Consider the following 22,208-nt stretch of genomic DNA (forward strand, 5'->3'; position numbering starts at 1 on the left):
GATGCATTGGTCAAATAGGATAAAGTTCATCCACCATAACACCTGTGTGTATGCACACATTGGCTGTAAATTATCCTACACTGACAAGATGTAGCTGCAATGGAACATCTGAGTTCGACGTGTAAGTTGTGGAACTCCCCGTAACCTCTCATCTCACGCTTGTGTTCCTTGCTTTGTTATTAGAAACTATTTTCTGAAATGTCATATTCTGTGCAGCTTTTTGGATCAAAAAGGTTGTGACCTAGATTCTAAGCTGCACTTTGTTTTCTGAACATCTGTACAATCTAGTCTGACTGGTGTCTTGTTCTGGTGATTTACATAAGTAGAGTTTATTTTGTGTATGAAGCTCAGAAGTGTGCCAGCACCTTTTATCCCCGGAGCAACCATTGCAGCGGATGAGGAATTCCTTAAAATTCCTATGTAGAAGATCCTCCTAATCAGGAAATGACTCTTCTTTTTTGGTGGTGGGGAGGGTGGGCAAGAGTTGTCCCTCTATTGTTTACTCTTACACTGTACACGTCATGCAAAATATGCAGAAACACTGCTAATTAGTGACTCATGTTTGTTAGGAAAAGTTCACAAATATACAAGTGGTTTGCCAATCAAGTTCCGCTGTCAGTTTCTTGCAGCTTCTTTTTTCAGAGACAAAATTGTCCTATTTGAAAGAGGAGCTGACTTGTAGTAGTAATCCCTATTCTTGCCAACCACACTTCCTGTGTGAATTTTAAATGTAAGGAAAGAGGGAGGATATTATTTTTTATATTACTGCTGATTTAAACTTAGGAAGCCTCATTAGAATACCTTACATGTTGCTTGCAGTAGAAAGTACAGTATGTGCAGTGCACTGAAGTGAGTGTATTACACACACACACTAGATAAGATATGGAAATAGTCCATTAAATACACATGAAGACTGAGCTCATTGTCTCCTTTATATTACTTGTTTTACTTTGTGAGCAGTTATTTGGAACATAGGAGGCAAAACAACTAATTAAGATTTTTGAGAAATACCTCCAAAAACAGTTCAGCATTTTATACAGTTGTATAAGGTAGGTAGGAGTGTGTGTGTGCATGTAAGTAAAATACTAAAACGATTCCATATATAAATTTCTATGTTTTTAGGTACATTATACATGTAGAATTCCATATGAGACACTGACCCCCCTACTCATGCTGCTTGGGCATTGCATCGCATTTGTTTTAAAGGGAGGTGTGAGGGCCGTCAGCACCTGGCACATGCTCTGCTCCTAGACAATCGGGTCTGCAGCACTGCCTCTGGAATGTTTACTTTGGGCCCTGGAGCAGCTGCCCCCTCATGAATCATTAATGTAGAAGGGTAGTGGTGGTGATGATGATGATGATGATGATTTATCAGCCGTGAATGGTGCATTACATTAGGAGAAAGTAAATGGTGTTTCACTGTTTTTATTTTCATGTTTTTCTGAGATTGGACAGTGTCTCAATGGTTGAATCACTGCTGTGAAGGGGAAGCCTAAGTCCCAGCCACCAATGCCTGATGAGCACATGAGAATTCTTGATCATCTTCCAAGAGCAGAAACTGAAATATTAGGAATGGTAACATTTTAAGACATTGGGTACATATTGTAGAAATAGAAATTTTAATTTTCCCTGTGCCAGATTTTGAGAAATCCATGAAAAATTAAATGAGTGAATATTTTCTGGGTATCTGGGCAGTGCCAGGTCAGATGGTTTGCTGACTGGATGCCCTATATAGCTCATCAACATATGGTTTTGAAATTAACATCTAGAGATTCTCTTTTTTTTTATGATAAATATGAACTCTTCACAAGGAATTACACTAGGAAAGTTCCAAAGGCTTGAATATTCATGGAAAGCAAATGAATACAGGGTGAGAACCTGATGATGATGGAATTTAATTTTACACTTGAATGAATGGTCAAGAATTTCACCCCAACCCCACTATCCACTAAGTTGTACTCAGCACTGTGCGTATGTGTTAGAAACGTGTGACCTTAAATGATAAATGCTCTGTAATACCCAGGTACTTTGGCACAGATTCAGAATGTAGTTAGTCTCCTGGTTCTTTCCTGTTTAAATGTCAGTTTATATATATCCAATAGTTTTCCAGTACACTGACCAGCTGTTCATCTTTAAAAGCACTTGTTGGCACCTCAAACACAATCCGCATGGGGATGTCTTATGTCTGGTATTGTCCTCAGATACTCTAGAGGCAGGCAGGATGTTAATGTGGTTAAGGCACTGAACTGGGATTTGGGAGGACTGAATTCATTTTCTAACTTTGCTGCAGATTTCCTATGGACCTTGGGAAGGATTCCCTATTGATATCAGTGGTATTTGGATTAAGCCCATCAGACCCAGAACAGTAAAGCAATATATGCTTAATTTTGAGCATGTGACTAATCCCATGGAGTTTACTGCATTGAGATTTTGATCTTTCTGCCTCAGCTCCCCATCTGTATTTCACTACTTCAGAGGCATGGCCAGTTGTTATGGTGATGGGGAGCTCTTTAAGTAGCTAGATACTGGGACTGCAAATTGTAATTTCTACTCTTAATTTCTAAAAATATTGGCAGTCCTTTGATTTTTATTACCATCCAGAACAGGCCTCCTTGCAACTTCACCATTGTTAGAGAGCCTTCTCCTCTGAACCTCCTGCCAACTAGAAAAATACCACAGGATTCATCCTTTATTGCTCTGTCCTATTGGCTCACCATAGTATTTCAACTCTTGTTGAAAGCATCTCTTCTATCTTGCTTGTACCACAATTCTTTCTGCTTTAGCTATGTAATTAACTCCACAAATCACTGTGGTGCAGTTCATATGCAAAAATGCTATAAGAATCAAGTTGTCATGTATTGTATGGTGAGGTCTGTTAAGTTGTATTCAATCCTAAAAGGACATTCCTGCAAAATTTCTCAATTCCAGTGAGAGTAATTAAAATTCCAGGCTGCCTCACATTCTCCAATGCTGTCCTTCACCCATCCTCCCTCCACCTTTTGAAAATGATAAATCAAGGTCCTTATTGATAAATAAGTACAAGTCAGATAATTATAAACTGATATAATGGATTAAATGTTGTTGTCTGGCTTTGATTGAATATAAGAGACTTGTGCCAATCAAGACTGCTCTTAAACCCAGTAGTGGAACACATACTGAAATTAAGTTGAATAACCTAATTTCTACCTTCTGGTAGATCTCTCCTTGCACACTGTGAAAAGGGCAAAACGGAGGCAAAAGGAAAAAAAAAAAAGATTAAAAGGAGCAGTGCCAGCTGTTTGGAGAAGTCCTTGTTTGCCTGAGTTTAGAAAGAAAGGGGCACCATTTGGCAGTATGGGGTGCCACTGTGTTGGTTCCAGCTAATGACCCTTGTGTGAATTGAGCTGTAAGGAGAGCTGTCCATTGACCAGCACTGATTGCTTCCACCGACAGGTGCTAATGTGCAGAGGGCAGGACACAGCTGCTTGAACAGGGTTCCCATTATCCTTTGCTGGGGATTGATTTGCCCTGTGGGATGTTTGCTTTCTAGCTGTGCTAATTTTCTGAGTGCACATTTGCATGGCTCTGTGCTGAGACCGATATACAGAGGTACTTTGGCTAAATATGTGGTTTGCTCCCTCCCCCCCCTCACTCTGGAAAAACTGTCTGTTAGGATGCAAGTTTTCTCTAATTATAGTGCATATTAAGGGACAGGTTCTGTGAGGAATCTCATTACCACTCATATAATGGCTTCAGGTGCAACCACAATTTAATCACATCACAAAATGGGTTTTTCAGAGGCCTTTCTTAGCCTATAAATATAGCTGTCTGCTTTTAGAACTCATACCATTGTGATGTAGAAGAATTAGAAAGGTAGTTGTCTGGGGCCAGGAACTGTGGTTCCCATTCACTGTTGCCTTGGGCAGTCAATTATACTAGTGCAAGGTGGGTGTAAAATGCGGTCAAATCAGAATGGTAGCTTTTTACTGTGCTGGTGTAATGGACTACAACAAGCTCAAGGTAAAGATAAATCTGGCTTTTTGTCTTAATGTGTGTTTGCACAGCACCTAGCACAATGGTTCCCACCTCAATAGAAGTATGAAAGGATAGGGTTCACTGGTCAATTTCAGTGATTCAAAGCACTGATTGGCTGTAGGGTTTACAGCAGTTTTATCTTGATAGAGCGACGCAAAGAAACCAGGTGAATCTGGGCCCATGTAATAAGAATATTCAACTGCTGCAGCTTTTATTTAGGGTCACCATTTATGAATAAAATAGTACATATGTTGCCTCCTCATAAGAGAAGACAGATCATTTATAAACTTTGCATGGATCTATTCATTTAGATTTATTTATCAAAATTTAACTTTACAGAAGCAATCTGTTTCCAGTATGTAACCTTCCCTGCAGGGAGCTGTATTTTGCAGAAGGGAGTCTGAGTGAGAAAATAGCCCTGCTAGCACCACCCCATCAAACCTAGCACTCAACCCTGAATCAATGGAACATGTGAGCATTTTTCCCCACCTCCATTTCCCCCTTCTGGCTGGCATTTGCACATGTTCCTTGCTCTGTACTCACATCCAGCTCCTACGTGGAGCTGCAGCTCCCATTGGCTGTGGGAGTGGTGCTTGGGGTGGAGGCAGTGTGTGGAGACTCCTGGCTGCCCCTACGCATAGGAGCCGGAGGGAGGACATGCAGCTGCTTGTGGGAGCCATGTGGAATAGGGTAAGGCCCCAACCCCACTCCCTGGTTGGAGCTCGAGGGCAGGATTAGAACATCTGGGGGGCTGGATGCGGCTCCCGGGCCACAGTTTGCTCACCCATGAGCCGCTTATTAAGACAAACAAGTTTGTTTACATTTACAGGAGATGATGCTGCCTGTTTCTTATTTACGTCACCTGAAACTGAGAACAGGTGTTCACATGGCACTGTTGTAGCCAGCATTGCAAGGTATTTACATATCAGATATGCTAAACATTTATATGCCCCTTCATGCTTTGACCACCATTCCAGAGGACATGCTACCATGCTGATGATGGAGTCTGCTTGATAATGACCCAAAGCAGTGTGGACCGATGCACATTCATTTTCATCATCTGAGTCAGATGCCACTAAGAGAAGATTGATTTTCTTTTTTTGATGGTTTGGGCTCTGTATTGGAGTGTTGCTCTTTTAAGACTTATGACAGCGTGTTCCACACCTCGTCCCTCTCAGATTTTGGAAGGCGCTTTAGATTCTTAAACCTGGGGTTGAGTGCTGAAGTTATCTTTTTGAAATCTCATTTTGGTACCTTTTTTTGAGTTTTGTCAAATCTGCAGTGAAAGTGTTCTTAAATTGAACAACATATGCTGGCTCATCATCCGAGACTGCCATAACACGAAATATATGGCAGAATGAGAGTAAAACCATTGACTAGGAAACCTACAATTCCCACCCAAGGAGTTGAGCCACAAACGTGCAGGGCTGAAGTAGAGTTTCTAGCTTTTGCAGTTTTTCAAAATCTTGACTTGTCAGCACTGATAGATTTGTGTTTTTGAAGACCTAATGTGGCTGTGATAGTGGCTCTATTGCCAAGCAGGTGTAACTCATACACCTCCTGGGTGTGGTGTTCTGTCCCATTTAGTGGCACCGAGACCACTTAAAAAGAGAGAGATAAAATGAGTCTGCTCTACAGCCTTAGCTAAGAGCCAGCTGGCTTTTAGCTCATGCGGTAGAGGCTCATGTACTAAGCTCTAGAGGTCTCCGGTTCAGTCCCGCTTGCCAATGAACGGGGTCTGTCGGCGTTAACAGGCACTGAACCATACCCAATGTGGAGTTCCATCTGGTTGAAATATCTTGTACAAGAGGTTCTTGTTTCTGTCAATTTGCAGCTTGTTGTATTCCTACCTCTTGACTGTGAGCCGGACTGTGTTTGAAATGGCCCACAAGTTTTCTACATTTTGCCAGCACATTTTCAAAACCACCAGCACTGAATGCTACTGTAATGGATTGCTGCAGACTGTGAGCAACGTACATCATGTGGTCAAGAGGCCAATGGCTGTCTGCTGCCATCCTACTACATGCACTGTCAATACTAATTGTTACTTTTTTCTTGAATATTTCATTCTTTTGCAACATCCAAGAATGCTCTGTCCATGCTTCAGCATAATGTCTCTTCAGTATGTGTTACTGTTAAAGCAAATGACTGACGTGTCCATGCAGCATCAATCAGGTATGCCTTGACTCCAAAATAGCTGTGATTGCTCAAGGATGTCCAGTGATCACCAGTCTAAAGCAGCAGCTTGTGCATTTTTCAGAAGCTCCACCTTGGTAGCCTTCTCAGTGTGACATAGGTCATGTATTCATGATGCAATAGTTCTTCAGGAGGGCAAGGTGTATGACTGAATGGAAGGTGCAATTTGAATAACATCTCTCAGCTCTCTCTATCATTTACAAGGTTGAGTGGTCTGCAGTTCATAGCTATCCACTTTGCCATAGGATTAGTTAAGCTGTTGTACTTTGACCCATGGGCTTGTCACAATCCTGAAAGTTTGTAAGCATAGTCTTTCATGGCTGGTGGGATTCATTTGCACAGGGAGGATGGTGTACCGCCCCAGTGCATCCAGACCCCCCAAGCATGGGGCAGGCGGCGTGTGGGGCCCCCCCACCCCTAACACCCGGGAGGACTAGTGGCACACGGCACATCTGGCCCCCAAGCGCTGAGCCGCGTGGCCCCAGCCACCCCAAATCCCAGTCCCCTAGCCCCAGCAGCACTGAAGAGGAGCAGCCTGCCTGGGCTGGGACCCAGGGGGAAGGGCAAGCAGGAGTGGGCTTCGGGGAGGAGCATGGGTGGTGCCATGCCAGGCTCTTTGTGGAGGCACAGCCCAAGGTCGGTGGGTTATCTGTAGCAGAAGAACTGGAAGTGAAAGCATGTTTAGTGCATAGGTGGTATTGCATAGTACTTAGATGGTATTGGAACTCAGCCTTCCAATAGTTACAGAGAGCCATCAGGAAGTTTTTTTTTTTTAAAATAAACAACCCATTCAAAAGACCTGAACTTTTGCTGCTTTGCTTCATTAACTTTTTCTGATATTTAATCACTCCAGATCATGAGAACACAGTAGAACTGTGCCAAAGTATAGTAAGTGAAAAGAATCAAAACAGCGGTGTGCTATTAACGCTCTTTTAAAAAAAAGTGTTAATTTGTTTTACATTAATCGCTTGTGTTAACTATGATTAATTTACAGCCCTAAAAATATAATAATAATTCTATATTTGTAAATTGCACTTTCATGACAGAGATTGCACTACAGTACTTGTAGGAGGTGAATTGAAAAATATTGATTTTTTTACAGTGCAAATATTTGTAATCAGAATAATATAAACACTGTACATTTTGTGCTCTGTGTTGTAATTGAAACCAATAAATTTGAAAATGTAGAAAAACATGCACAAATGTTTATAATAAATTTGAATTGGTGTTCTATTGTTTAACAGAGCTATTAAAACACTGATTAATTCCTATTTTAAAAATCTAATTTTTTATTAATTTGAATTAACTGCAATTCATTGACAGCCCTAACGAAAATATGAATAATTTACATTTAACAAAGTCAGGGAAGGAATTTTGTCAGAAGCATGGGAATAGCCAGTGGCGAGTTGTATTCCTCTTTTTTTTAATTTTTACATAGCTGGAGTTGCCTTACTCTTAGAACACAGGGGACTTCCATTCATATCTTTTTTTGCACTACTGTAATGGCCATTGTGGCTACTTGAATGAGTTACTTGTGCTGCAGCACATCAGCTCATTTAAGTAGCCTTTCTGATGTAAGTGTGGACAACACTAGGAAGTGTCTCATTAAATGATAACTGCAGCATACTGCTGTAGAGTACAGTCTTTAGGTACCATGGGCGGGGGGGGGGGGGGGGGGAGGCTAGCTGTAGTACTTCAGATAATTTAAAAAGTGAAAAACCAAGACTATGTACTTAAGGTGACCAGATGTCCCGATTTTATAGGGACAGTCCAGATGTTTGGGTCTTTTTCTTATATAGACTCCTATTACCCCCACCTCCTGTCCCGATTTTTCTCATTTGCTGTCTGGTCACCCTAAATGTACTAAAAGAGGGCCTGGTTGTGCTCTCATTTTCACCGGTGTAGGTCAGCAGCAGCTGCACAGAAGTCAATAGACTGATATCCGTGTAAATGAGTTCAGAATAAGGCCCAGAAGGAATGGGGGAAAGGAAGAGATGACAAACAGTGGGAGTAAAGGGAGAGAATGTTTATTGACCACTTCCTGTATTGCACTTCTGCGTGTCTGGGACTATGATGTTAAGGATCTTACAAAGGGCAATAAACAGCAGTCCTCTATCAGGCCATTTCCGTTCCCTTTGGGGTCTAATTCTTCTCTCACTTGCACTGGCACAAATCAAGTGTGACTTTCTTGAAATCAGTGCACTTACACCACTGAAAAAACAGTGTACATGAGTGAATCAAGCCCTATATATGCCAACGCACCTAATGTGTTAAAAAAAGAATGTTTAGAAATGGGGGAAAAATACAGACATTTAAAAGAAGCAGGTGAAGCTAATAGAGCTTTACTGAAAGGGGTGGTGAGATAGCTAAAAAAGAAAATAATTAAATTCAAATAGAATGATAATTAAAATATAAGAGCAGAGAAAAGAATATATTAAAAAAGGCAATAGGAGTGAAATAGGAAATAAGAATGTAAGAACTAGAAGGTAGGAGATGAAAAAAAAATCTTTGTATCTAAAGCAATAGTACAAAAAAGCAGCATTTTTTATAAGATACCTTTTTGGATTGACAGCCACCCTGAAAGATCTCTAAGGAAACCAATTCAATTCAACTATGACTCTAGTTAATTAAGATACCAAAGTACGTTACTGATTTAGACAGCAATTCAATGCAGTTGTAGTGAAGGTGTCAATCAGTATAACTACAATCCAAATTAGATTTTTTTTTTTTAAAGGCTTGATCCTGCTCCCTTTGACGTTAATGGCAAAATCCCATTGATTTCAATGGAGCAGGAAAAAGCTCTAGTACAGAAAAGGGAGTTGTGACCTGGCTGAACAGCTGTTAGAGGCAGGGAAGAACATAGACAGGGGTTAAGATCAGAGATATTATCTGGGGTAGGATGTGACTTGGACTACGCACCTACATTGAGGAATGAAAGGGAGTAAGAACTTCCCTTACATGTCTGCATAGGAGTATGCTGGAGTAGATGAGTAGAGGGTGGCAGGGAACGGGTAGAGCCTTAGTTCTTCCCCTCTGGTGTGTGGCAACCAGCAGGGCTGGTATAGGTAGCAGCAACTTACTCTTCCCCAGAGCAAGGGGAAAGCAGGAAGGGATTGTGCCTCATAAGAATGGCCATACTGGTCAGACCACAGGTCCATCCAGTATCCTGTCGGTCGACAGTGGCCAATGCCAGGTGCCCCAGAGGGAGTGAACCTAAAGGTAATGATCAAGTGCTCTCTCTCCTGCCATCCATCTTCACACTCTGACAAACAGAGGCTAGGGACACCATTTCTTACCCATCTTGGTGAGTAGCCGTTACTGGACTTAATCTCCATGAATTTATCCAGTTCTCTTTTAAACCCTGTTATAGTTGTAGGCTTCACAACCTCCTCAGGCAAGAAGTTTCACAGGTTGACTGTGCGCTGAGTGAAGAAGAACTTCCTTTTGTTTGTTTTAAACGTGCTGCCCATTAATTTCATTTGGTGGCCCCTAGTTCTTATATTATGGGAACAAGTAAATAACTTTTCCTTATTCACTTTCTCCACACCACTCATGATTTTATATACCTCTATCATATCCCCCCTTAGTCTTCTCTTTTCCAAGCTGAAAAGTCCTAGCCTCTTTAATCTCTCCTCATATGAGACCTGTTTCTAACCTCAAATCATTTTAGTTGCCCTTTTCTGAACCTTTTCTAATACCAGTATATCTTTTTTGAGATGAGGGGACCACATCTGTATGCAGTATTCAAGATGTGGGTGTACCATGGATTTATATAAGGGCAATAAGATATTCTCCGTCTTATTTTCTCTTTTTTTAATGATTCCTAACATCCCGTTTGCTTTTTTGAGTGCTGCTGCACACTGCGTGGACGTCTTCAGAGAACTGTCCACAATGACAAGATCTTTCTCCTGATTAGTTGTAGCTAAATTAGCCCTCATCATATTGTATGTATAATTGGGGTTATTTTTTCCACTGTGCATTACGTTACATTTAGCCATGTTAAATTTCATTTGCCATTTTGTTGCCCAATCACTTAGTTTTGTGAGATCTTTTTGAAGTTCTTTACAGTCTGCTTTGGTCTTAACTATCTTGAGCAGTTTAGTATCATCTGCAAACTTTGCCATCTCACTGTTTACCCCTTTCTCCAGATCATTTAATTGGTCCTAGGACTGACCCTTGGGGAACACCACTAGTTACCCCTCTCCATTCTGAACATTTACCACTTATTCCTACCCTTTGTTCCCTGTCTTTTAACCAGTTCTCAATCCATGAAAGGATCTTCCCTCTTGTCCTATGACAACTTAATTTACATAAGAGCCTTTGGTGAGGGACCTTGTCAAAGGCTTTCTGGAAATCTAAGTACACTATGTCCACTGGATCCCCCTTGTCCACATGTTTGTTGACCCCCTCCAAGAACTCTAATAGATTAGCAAGATATGATCTCCCTTTACAGAAACCATGCTGACTTTTGCGCAACAATTTATGTTCTTCTAGGTGTCTGACAATTTTATTCTTTACTATTGTTTCAACTAATTTGCCTAGTACTGACATTAGACTTATCAGTCTGTAGGTGCTAGGATCACCTCTAGAGCCCTTCTTAAATATTGTCATTACATTAGCTATCTAATGAGTTAAGTACAATACTTCCCAGAGCTACTCCAAGGATTGAGCAGTTTATGCACCATTCTTTACTCAGGTCTATGCCCAAAGGCACAATTTAGCCCTTACTGGGTAGCTTTACAAAGTAAGGACACAGTCCTACAAAGAATTGAACATGTGAGTTACTTTGCCTCCCGTGAGTAGCCCCATTGTCTTCAATAGCACTACTCACCTACATAAACCATGGCCCATGTTTGTCTTTGTTGCTTTGAGTGATGTTAGAGATTGGAAGGAGTCCTGTTTTGGTTAAGGCAATGGACTGGAAGTTCTGGAACTGAGAAGATCTGGGTTTAGTTCCTAGCTTTTCCACAGACTTTGTTTCGGAGTAGCAGCTGTGTTAGTCTGTCTTCGCAAAAAGAAAAGGAGTACTTGTGGCACCTTAGAGACTAACCAATTTATTTGAGCATAAGCTTTTGTGAGCTACAGCTCACTTCATCAGATGCATTACTTTGTGTGACCTTTCACAAATCATTTAACCTTTCTGTGAAATTCCATCTGTGAAATAGGGTTGATAATTTCCAACTCAGTGATATTATGTAGATAAACCTGATGATGTTTGTGCAGTGCTAAGGTACAGTGGTAGAGGCTATGGACACATACCAGGACACATTGATGGAAATAAACAAGGTAATTCCAATCCCTAGCATAAACATAGCACTAAATTCCTGTAAAGGAAACGTAGGTTTGTAAGTAACCATGGGGCAAATCTCTCTTCTATAGGTGCAATACAGGATGTATGAAAGTACAGTTTAACCATTAGTCACATGTGGAGCAGTACTGTGGTCCTGGCCTTTCCCTAGTGACACGTGTGGAAGAGGGCATGGAAGCTGACTTGTAGAGGTCCGTGTGGGTGTAATTCAGGGCACTATATAATCTGGTGAGTTAAACAATCCTGGTAAATGACATCATTACCATAGCACACAAACTCCCACTGAAATTAATGACAGGTTTCAGAGTCGCAGCCATGTTAGTCTGTATTCGCAAAAAGAAAAGGAGGACTTGTGGCACCTTAGAGACTAACCAATTTATTTGAGCATAAGCTTTCGTGAGCTACAGCTCACTTTATCGGATGCATTCCGCTGAAGTGAGCTGTAGCTCACGAAAGCTTATGCTCAAATAAATTGGTTAGTCTCTAAGGTGCCACAAGTACTCCTTTTCTTTTTGCTGAAATTAATGGTATTTCACGTAACTGACTACAGACACCATATTTTTATGTAGAACATTAATATGCATGTAAAATGTCATAAAAACAAAAAAATCTGCTCCTTCTCAGGACTCCTTTTTGAAACAGAGCTCATAACAGAAGTGCCAGTGGACCTCTTGATGGACACCAGCCACTATTTGTTTTTACTTGGCTATTTACTCTCATTCTTTATAATGCCTTGCTAGAAACTTGAAAACAAGATTTTTTTTTTCCTTCTCTGATGATTTCCTTTTCCGTTTGTCAAGTACAGTTTTCTCCTGGAGTTTTTCTACTGATGTTTGCAGGGATATGCAAAGTCCTATGTTTGCTAATTTGTTGCTGCTTAGTTCTTATCTTTGATTTTTCATGTGAACTGATGGATTATTTATGCTAAATAAGGCAAGGGGGGCTCTTAAATTTCAGAGAATTCCTCCACTAAATAACTAGGAAAAGCTTGGTGTATAGAGGAGGAGAGTGTGAGAAACACAAGGGCCAGCTGGATCCTACACTCAGGAAAGTAAAGGTACTGACATACCATGATCCTCTTTCCCCTCCATATCACCAAACAGCCATGCATTGCACCCTTTGAATGTGTGTTGTTGTGGACACGTTCCCTAGACAGTGTGGAGCTCTGGGCGGCACAACGAATTAGATCCTCAACTGGTGTAAATTGCCATAGCTCCATTAAAGCCAGTGGTGCAATGTTCATAGAATCATAGAATATCAGGGTTGGAAGGGACCTCAGGAGGTCATCTAGTCCAACCCCCTGCTCAAAGCAGGACCAATCCCCAACTAAATCATCCCAGCCAGGGCTTTGTTGATTTACACCAGTTGATTTACACCAAGCTCAATGTCTTCCACTCATCTCCCTAAGGCACAATGCTTTTCATAGCTCCTGCTGGTGTGATGCAGCTTTGCATTACTACCTGCTTAGGGCATAGGACCACAGTCACACCAGAGCTCGCTCCCATTGACAGCAATGGTAAAACTCCCTTTTTCCATTAAGAAAGTTTAGCTTCTAAATTAACCTATCAATGTATCTGAAGGACATAAATCCACACAATGTAGAAGTCAAGCACAGGGTTTATTATGTACAACGCTGACGGAGTGTCACCTTGCTTATTGGGCTCAGAGACCCTGTCAATCAATTGATTACAATGGAATATATGGATTTTCCATGGGCAGGGGAAAGTGATTGGGCAGGTTAGGCAGTTCCACACCCCCGGATAGGTCTAGCTGCAATACATGATAGCACAGTAGCCAATGGTCAAAGGTTACATAATGTCTCTGCCCATGGTCTTAAGTTGACAAATAAAGTACTAATTAAATGTATTAGTATAAAATATATATATATTGAATTCTGCTTTGGGGTCCATAGGAATGAAGTAACTCTTTTGATTGTCCAACAAATACATAACTAGAGGTAAAAACAAAGAAACAGTGAAAGTATATAGCAATAAAGATTCTTTCAAGTTGTTCATTTGTGTTTTAAGGCAGGCATTGGTCTCTTGGAAAGGGAGGTGGGAGGAGGCCATATCTTATACTGACATGCTTGAACCTTTCATAAACTCAAGGTTGGATGTGTGGGAAGAACATCTCCCTACAGAAGAAACCAACACAACAGAAACAGGGCTTCTTTGTTTTGTTTGCAACTTTGAATAAGACACAATTATTGCCCCCGACATCTGGCATTTTGCTAACCTTGCTTTTGCGAAGATATGCCTGGTCATCTTTGATTATTCTGCTTTCTCTTAGCTAATCACTATTTACTAGGCCTCTGACCTCTTGACCAAACTCTGGACTTTGGGCCTTTATGCAAATCCGTATACCAGGTTATTACATCAGCAATGGATTTTAACCCTTCAGTCTCTTTAGCAATAATGGTGCTACCAGTACAGACTACCAGCAATGTCTAAATTAGGAGTCATCCCAATCTACAGAGGCCTTTGAACTTATTTAAGACAGGATCTGCTGATGTTTGGAGCTAGGGTTTTGGCCAATCTCTGATACATAGTAGCAATATGTAATTTTAAAAATATTTTGATTAATAGGGTTGACTGCCTCCCTAAAAGTATTTAGTAAATTAGTGCTCTGATTTATTCTAGTACTGTACCATAGGAAATAATTGTGAATTAAATTGCTACATTTCTTGGCTTCCAGCTATTCCTTGTATTTCATTAAAAGCTATGAAGAATAGCAGAAGCACTAGTTTATAAGAGGGAAGAAGTGTGGATAAAGCTCACGCTTAAGATTACAAAATATGTAAGGAACTCTTAGACCCTCAAAAACCAAGCTGCAATTGCAATAATAATGAGCATAATAATTCCCTCTGCATAAAACAGCCCTCTTAAAACAACAACCTCTCACTCCATACATTTAATTGAGATTTATTACTGTCTGTGTTGGGTTCCCCCTCTCCGTCCCTCCCCAGGATGCTACCCTCATGGAAATCAACACAAAGAAATTGTTAACTAACCACACATTTCAGATTGGTTTCCATGTGGAAGACGTTTCCAAGGTGTCAATGCCTGGAAAGCCTGATGGTGTCACTGAATACTGGAGTGAAACTTGAAGGCAAAACTCAAGGACAGATTAACACTTGGAAGTATAAAATTCAGGTAGTAATGAGAAGCCAGGTGTGTACTGTCAAGGATTCCAAGTTTCCCTAATTATGGGTGAGTCTCTGGCTTTAACTGCCTCTCACGGGTGAGCCAGTAATCTACTGCTGAGAGAGTAATAAAGGAAAAGAGAACAATAGGAAAAGAGGAAATATGCCCAGCTTTATGATAGGTAGAAGATATTATACAGACGCTCCTATTTCTATATAAATTAAGAGGAGAAACCGAGTTGGAAGTCATGTACCCACATCAAACATTCTTTAACTTGCACTGTGGATCTGGAATTTCATGTTCATTGCCTTTTACTTGGAAAATTTGCACTTTGCAGTATTGGCCACAGCAGTAGAGGCTTGATTCTGATCTCACTCACATGGGTGTAAATCAGGAGTATCTCCAATGAAGCTGGTGAAGTTATGTCACTGTAAAACCAGAATAAGGGAGAATACAATCAGTCGCTAGAGCTTGCACTATTGCTACGATGGTTACCTGTTTTTATTGGAGAATGCTGTCGCATTTTTTATGCAAGTAGAAATGCACCAAGGTGCAAAACCTTGGCAGTACTATATATGAATCAAATCATCAAAATTCTGACTTAATCATGCCTACAAAAGTTGTGTACACACCTATTGTATTATCAGACCGGTAACTGTGCATATACAGGGGCATATGTACAAATATCCCTATACATTGTGGGTTTTGCACATAAAACAACAGAATTTAGCATATATTTGTGAAACTGTGCCTACCATTTCATTAATACTGTAGCCTGTTCAACTGTTCGTTGTCTTTCCACTTGAGTAACTGGAGTCATAGACTTTAAGGTCATTAGGGACCATTATGATCATCTAGTCTGGCCTCCTGCACAACACAGGCCACAGAATCTCACCCACCCACTCCTGTAATAAACCGCTAACCTATGTCTGAGCTATTGCAGTCCTCAAATCATGGTTTAAAGAAATGGCAGGGTGGCATAGCTCAGTGGTTTGAGCATTGGCCTGCTAAACCCAAGGTTGTGAGTTCAATCCTTGAGGGGGCCATTTAGGGATCTGGGGATTGGTCCTGCTTTGAGCAGGGGGTTGGACTAGATGACCTCCTGAGGTCCCTTCCAACTCTGATATTCTATGTTGCCTCTGCTGCCCACCCATCGGCCCTTTATGTGCTTCACCCTCTCTCTGTCCTCACCCTGCTTTACCTCTTCCCCCTGCAGTCCTGCTGTTCCTCCACATTCCCTCTGGCGGGAACACATCCCGCTCACAGCCCTGTGTGGAGAACTAGCCCCTGGTCGGAGTGCTCAGTTCACCAATGGCCTGGCTGGCAGGCTCCTTCCTTTCCCCACTACCTCTGACTGGGCCAGCACCCTGGGAAAGCCCAAGGCCCGGGGTACTGGCTAGGAGGAGCCAAGCCCTGCGTGTGCCAAAGCTCCACAAAGTGCTGGCACGGGGAAGCCCCTCAGCTAAGCTCTGGAGTGGGGCGGGGGAGTGATTTCCAGCCTGTTCATGCCCCAACCCTGCAGACACCCTCTTTACCACCCTGTCCCCCCACCCTGGGTCCTGCCCCCAGGGAGCGTGGGGCTGCTCTGTCCCCTAGGCAGCCTTCCCTGCTGAGCCACCTCTCTGGCTGGGTTCCCTGAAGCTCCTGCAGTCAGGTTCCCTGGGCCCTGGTGCACAATGCATCTTTAGGGCTTAACCCCTTCCTGCCCGCACTGTAGCCAGGGGACCGGAGGCGGCTTGGTTATGTCAGTGGCCAGCAGCAGCCTGGAGGTGTTAGCTGTCTTTTGACACTACGCAGGCAGGAAAGGACAGGAGCTGCTTCCAGCCATGAGGGAGGGGGAGAGATGAACTCTGCAAAGACACAGGTCAGGCCATCCCTTCTCCACCTCCTCCTCCCCACCTCTGGCTGGAAGCAGCTCTTGTCCCTTCCCTCCCGCACAGTGCCAAAAGGCTGCTGCTGGCCATATTCTGGTGTGAACCTTGGCTGAAATCTGGGGAGGGCAGGCGTGTGTGTGCGCCCCCCCCCTACGTGTTGCCTTTGGAAGACATGGCACCAGGTAGGAGGAGAGACGGGTCTGTTCTTGGGGCCCAGCCAGGCATGGAGGGCAGAGAGCGCTGGGCAAAGAGGGTCGGGTCAGTCGGTAACCCACCCCCTTCCCGAGCGAGAGGTGTAAGGGAGTGTGTGTGTGTACCACCTCTCCCTGTGTGAACCCTAAAGCCTTAAAGATAAGAAGGTAAATAAAAAGACTCCAGCTATGCAGTATTTCTTTTTAACAGGGGCTCAGTCAACTTGATGTTAATTTGGACGTTTGTACTGCATAGTTCTGATATGATTGCTGTTGAATTCGCTTGAATGTGAGTAATTTTACCAGGTGCCCTATATTCAGCATAGGGAAATATGGTCACCCTATGCATCCGGTTTTGTCCTAACTAACACAATAGCAATTTTCATGTCAGATTTGTAGTTGTCGAGAACTACCTATAAGTGTGAAGTTCAAATGGGTGTGAATTATTGGGTCTTAGAATTGTATTTTAAATTCTTTTTTATTTACATGATGTCCTTTCTGAAGCACATCTGGTCTCTGACCTAGAAAGCTGAGCTGAGAATATTTGCAGTTAGTTTAATATGTCAAACAGAGGAACAGAATTTAGCTCTACTCTTAAACCACAATTATTTATGTAACGGCAAGTTGGCCAACAAAAAGAATGAAAGCTGAAGGGCATGAAAATAGCCAGGCTGCTAGTGTTTGAGTTTTGCTTGCAGCGATCCAAGCTGGAGCATGTAAAGGACTGCATAGACTGTGAAACAAAGGATAGGGTTAGCACCTATCGGGGATGACCAGTTAGGAGATTGCTAAACGCATCAAATCCCACCTGGTGGTACAATATTGAAATGGCAAATTCTGAGCTTCATGAAGCTCTACATACATGTGTGGGGGTCTATCTATATCAGGGGTTGGCAACCTTCGGCACGCAGCCCATCAGGGTAATCCTCTGGCGGGCTGCGAGACATTTTGTTTCCATTGACTGTCCACAGACATGTCCCCCTGCAGCTTCCAGTGGCCGCGGTTCTCTGGTCCCAGCCAATGGGAGCTGTGGGGGGCTGTGCCTGTAGACAGTCACTGTAAACAAAGTGTCTCGCGACCCACCAGCTGATTACCCTGATGGGCTGCGTGCCGAAAGTTGTCGATCCCTGGTCTACATATAGATGAGAGAGAGAGAGATGTGCACACGTACTTCCATATAACTATTTATATTTAGTTATTGAAGTTAAAAATCACGTGAGGTTGTAAAATGAAGCATTTTAAAGTCCATTAAGGCAGCCATATATTCTTAATGTGGCCCCCTTATGTGTATGTATTATGATGGTCTTAATTACATGATCACATTGTATTTTTTTCTATGGGACCCCTGCCTAATTCAACACACTGCATGTATGGTGCTCACGGAATGAGTAGCTGTTCAGTATTTCATTTTTTTCCCCTTCATCATTCATGCTGTGAATCCAGGCATTGTTTATTACACAAAACCTGCCCTGAATTCAAACTCATCATTGCCTCATGGGCTTTTCCTATGGTGCTCATCGCTGTAGTAACTAGGCACTTCACAAACATTAATGAATTTTATCCTCACAACACCCCTGTGAGACAGCAAGTATCATTATCTCCATTTTACTGATGGGAAACTGAGACACCGGGAGAATCAGCCATAATTTTCAAGTGTCCACCAATTTTGGGTGCCTCTATAATGGGATGCCTGACATGAGACGTACCTCGACAAGTTCCTCAGATGCACTGAGCAACAGCAGCTGCTGTTGACCTCCGTTGGAGTTGTGAGCACTCAGCATTTCTGAAAATTAGGGTCTCACCCTGGGAACTCGTACAATGAGGAACACACAGTTGCCACCTCTGAAAACTGTGGATCAAGTGCCTTGCCCACCCTGACATAGAACGTTTGTGGCAGAGTCCAGCATAGAACCAAGCTGTTCTGAGTCCTCAACTAATGCCTTAATCACAGACCATCCTTTCTCTTTCTTCAGCCTCCTTCCTCATTCACTATATGCTTTCCAACTTTTGCACAGATTGGGGCAGACATTCGTTATTCTACAACACTGCTTCATTCCCATGCATTCTATTAGGAGTGTATTTTACAATGAGGCTTTGTGCTGCAGTGTTGCATGGGGGTCCGACTATTACATAGCATCGCTTGTGTTGTGTGACATTGTCTCATACCTGGTAAGACCATGTGACCAGATATAATGCAATGAGAGTGGGATCAGGCTGAAGAACGAAGAAATAGGGGATATATTGTTGTATTTCTGAGAGAGAGAGGAAATTGTGGGAAAGTGAGAATCTTGGCACTGCACCTGCACCGAGAGGATGCAGAATAGATTAATAGCAAGCTACAATGAGAAATATTTTGTGGCTTGTCAGTATCTTGTAATGTGTCTCTCATTTCCACATGCTAATACAATTTTGCATTTTTTCACTTTACTTCCATTATTTTTTTCCTGTGGGAAAGAATCCTGGGGTAATATTTCTCTGGCTACTATAGTGGAGTAATTTAAGAAAGAGAAAAGGATGAATATGAGGGAGGGGGGCAACAAAATGAAACAATTCCCCCCACTTGAAATTATTTGTAAAGATGGAGTCATGAGGATTTTTTTGTTTTAAAGCAGAAACTTAAGAGGACAAAGCAAAGGTCCAATTCTGCAATACTAATATGGGGCATCCTGCTGAAGTCAAGGACTACTTTCCCTGGGTGTAAGCTTTACAGGAGCAAGCCTGAAACATTTCATACATCACTGCAACATTTCATAAACTCATCAGCTTGAAATTACTAAAGTTCAGAGAGGATTTTCTAATTACTTTGATGTGTTTGTAATATGAATAGACCCAACAGAGAAAAAGACAAAGATGATTGTTAGAATCTTGCCAGTATGATAAACAAATGAGCAACTGTCTTTATAACACAAATCCTGGGTCTCTTCCAGTTTTCAGCTATACATAATATTCAGCTGAGTGACTATGGCATTAAAATGAGGCTTGCTCACTCTATCTTGCATTATTCTTGATGGGATAACACGCCTGTGCAGTATTATTATATTTAATAAATCATTCTAGGAGCAAAACTGCAAGATCTTGTGTGGCAACATAACTTTGTATTCATGGCTGCTTTTTTTGTCTTGTCTTGTCTTTTCTCCTCCCCTTTCCTCCCCCCCAACAGAAAAATAATGCGTTGATGCTGTGGTCTAACACAATAGGGGCTAATGAATAGAGCTTGCTGTACTCAAGAGACTGCAGTTCAATTACTGGTGGTGCCAATCAAGTCAGAAATATTAACCATGGTAACAACAGATTTCTACTTCTGTTGGGCAAGGCAGTCGCTCTTTAGAGTAGCTGGTGTCCGATGAGGGAAAGGCATTCTAAGAGACAGATGCATTGAGTCAGAAAAAGCTACTAGATAACAAAGGTTTCAGAGTAGCAGCCGTGTTAGTCTGTATCTGCAAAAAGAAAAGGAGGACTTGGGGCACCTTAGAGACTAACACATTTATTTGAGCATAAGCTTTCGTGTAGCTCACGAAAGCTTATGCTCAAATAAATGTGTTAGTCTCTAAGGTGCCACAAGTCCTCCTTTTCTTTTTGTAGATAACAAAGGTGGGCAGTGGCTGGTTACGGCTTCAGATAATCCTGTAGAAGGGTGTCCGCCTTGTTCTAGGAGCACTTTCTCTGGTTGATGAGGTCATACTAGACAGAATATATGTACGTATGAACTGACTCTTCAGAGGGGGCGAGCACACACAGCTTCCACTGACTTACAAGAGCTCCAGGTAACTCAGCACTTCCAATATCATGCCAATATTGTATACAAACACTACAATACTGTTTATGCAGCATGTATACGTATGTGCTATCCTTTTGTCCAATATAATAGTAAATTTAGCTGTGCTAAGAAGAAATTCTAATACAGGGATGTTGGGCCAGATCCTCAGCTGGTGTAAATCAGCATAGTTCTGTTGATGTCAATTAAGAGATGTCAGTTTACACCAGCTGAGAATCTGGCCGCCTCTGTATTTTGCATTGTGTTATATATTTGCTCTAATTTTATTCACTTAGTCAGTGTTCCTGTGGTGCAGCGGTAGCACACTCAAAACACAAGAAACAGCTAATGGCCAAAAAGCATCTCTTCCCTTTTTTTATTTTCTGTTCATTTTTATTGCAGAAATATAATATTAACAGTTTGAATTTGAAAACCATAGGGTAACCAAAGGAGGGAATTTAGACCCTTCTCTATGAGAATATTTGTGACTGCCTAGTCACTACTGGAACCTCTCTGCAGATTCATCTTCTTTCCCAGAACGCTTTTCTAGTAGTTGCCCCTTTTAAATATGGGAATGACAAGCAGCTACAGCCCTGAAGTAGCTATTTTGTACCTGCTTGCTGAATCTTGCAGTTGGTGAGTATTCTTAGTTCCTGTTGTGCTGTTTCCTTTCTCTTTTTCATGAAGAGACAGCTCATCTTAATGGCTTATGTCACTGACACATTCCTTATTGCTTACATCGGTTGCCATTAAAAAGCCAGCTGTTACCAATGGTTACTATGTAGTGTTATCTCGGACATGACCTCATTTCCCTAAATTTAGATTAGGAAAGGTTGGTAACCTACGGGAACTGAGTTAAGGGAGGTTAAATGACTGAGGGGCCACTAGTGTGCATTTTGGGACTAACTACAATAATTTTCACTATCAGCTGGGGACGCATCAGTTGGAAGTGACAGAGGCGGAGAAAGACCTGGGTGTATTGATGGATTGCTGCACGAGTATGAGCCACCAATGTGATGTGGCTGTGAAAAAGGCTAATGCAAGCCTAGGATGCATCAGGTGAGGTATTTCCATTAGAGACAGGCAAGTGTTAGAACCATTATACAAGGCACTGGTGAGACCTGGTCTGGAATACTGGGTGCAGATCTGGTCTCCCATGTTTAAGAAACAGGAATTCAAAGTGGAACAGGTGCAGAGAAGGGCTACTAGGATGATCTGAGGAATGGAAAACCTACTTTGAGAGGAGACTCAAAGAGCTTGGCTTGTTTAGCCTAACCAAAAGAAGGCTGAGGGGAGATATGAGTGCTCTCTATTAATACATCAGAGGGATAAATACCAGGGATGGAGAGGAGTTATTTACATTAAGCACCAGTGTGGACACAAGAACAAATAGATACAAACTGGCCATCAACAAGGTTAGGTTTGAAATGAGACAAAGGTTTCTAACCATCAGAGGAGTGAAGTTCTGAAACAGCCTTCCTAGGGAAGGAATGGGGGCAAAAAAAATCCAATGGCCTCAAGACTGAGTTTGGTAAATTCATGGAGGGGATGGTATGATAAGACTGCCTACCATGGCATGTAGCCGGTCTGTGAGTGTTAGCAGCAAATATCTCCAATGGGTAGTGGTGGGACACTGTATGGGGAGGGCTCTAATTTACTCCCAGGTGTTCTGGCTGGTGGGTCTTGCACACATGCTCAGGTCTAATTGATCACCATATTTGGGTTGGG

The 22,208-nt window shown here is 42.1% G+C and overlaps 1 pseudogene; it reads right to left on the reverse strand.

Annotated features, from left to right (window-relative positions):
* Nucleotides 1–4,748: 4,748 nt before the first annotated feature.
* Nucleotides 4,749–7,034, reverse strand: LOC140908193 (E3 SUMO-protein ligase ZBED1-like; annotated as a pseudogene).
* Nucleotides 7,035–22,208: the final 15,174 nt, after the last annotated feature.

This window comes from Lepidochelys kempii, chromosome 3, assembly GCF_965140285.1.
Source record: "Lepidochelys kempii isolate rLepKem1 chromosome 3, rLepKem1.hap1, whole genome shotgun sequence".
In the NCBI taxonomy this organism is placed as follows: domain Eukaryota; kingdom Metazoa; phylum Chordata; order Testudines; family Cheloniidae; genus Lepidochelys; species Lepidochelys kempii.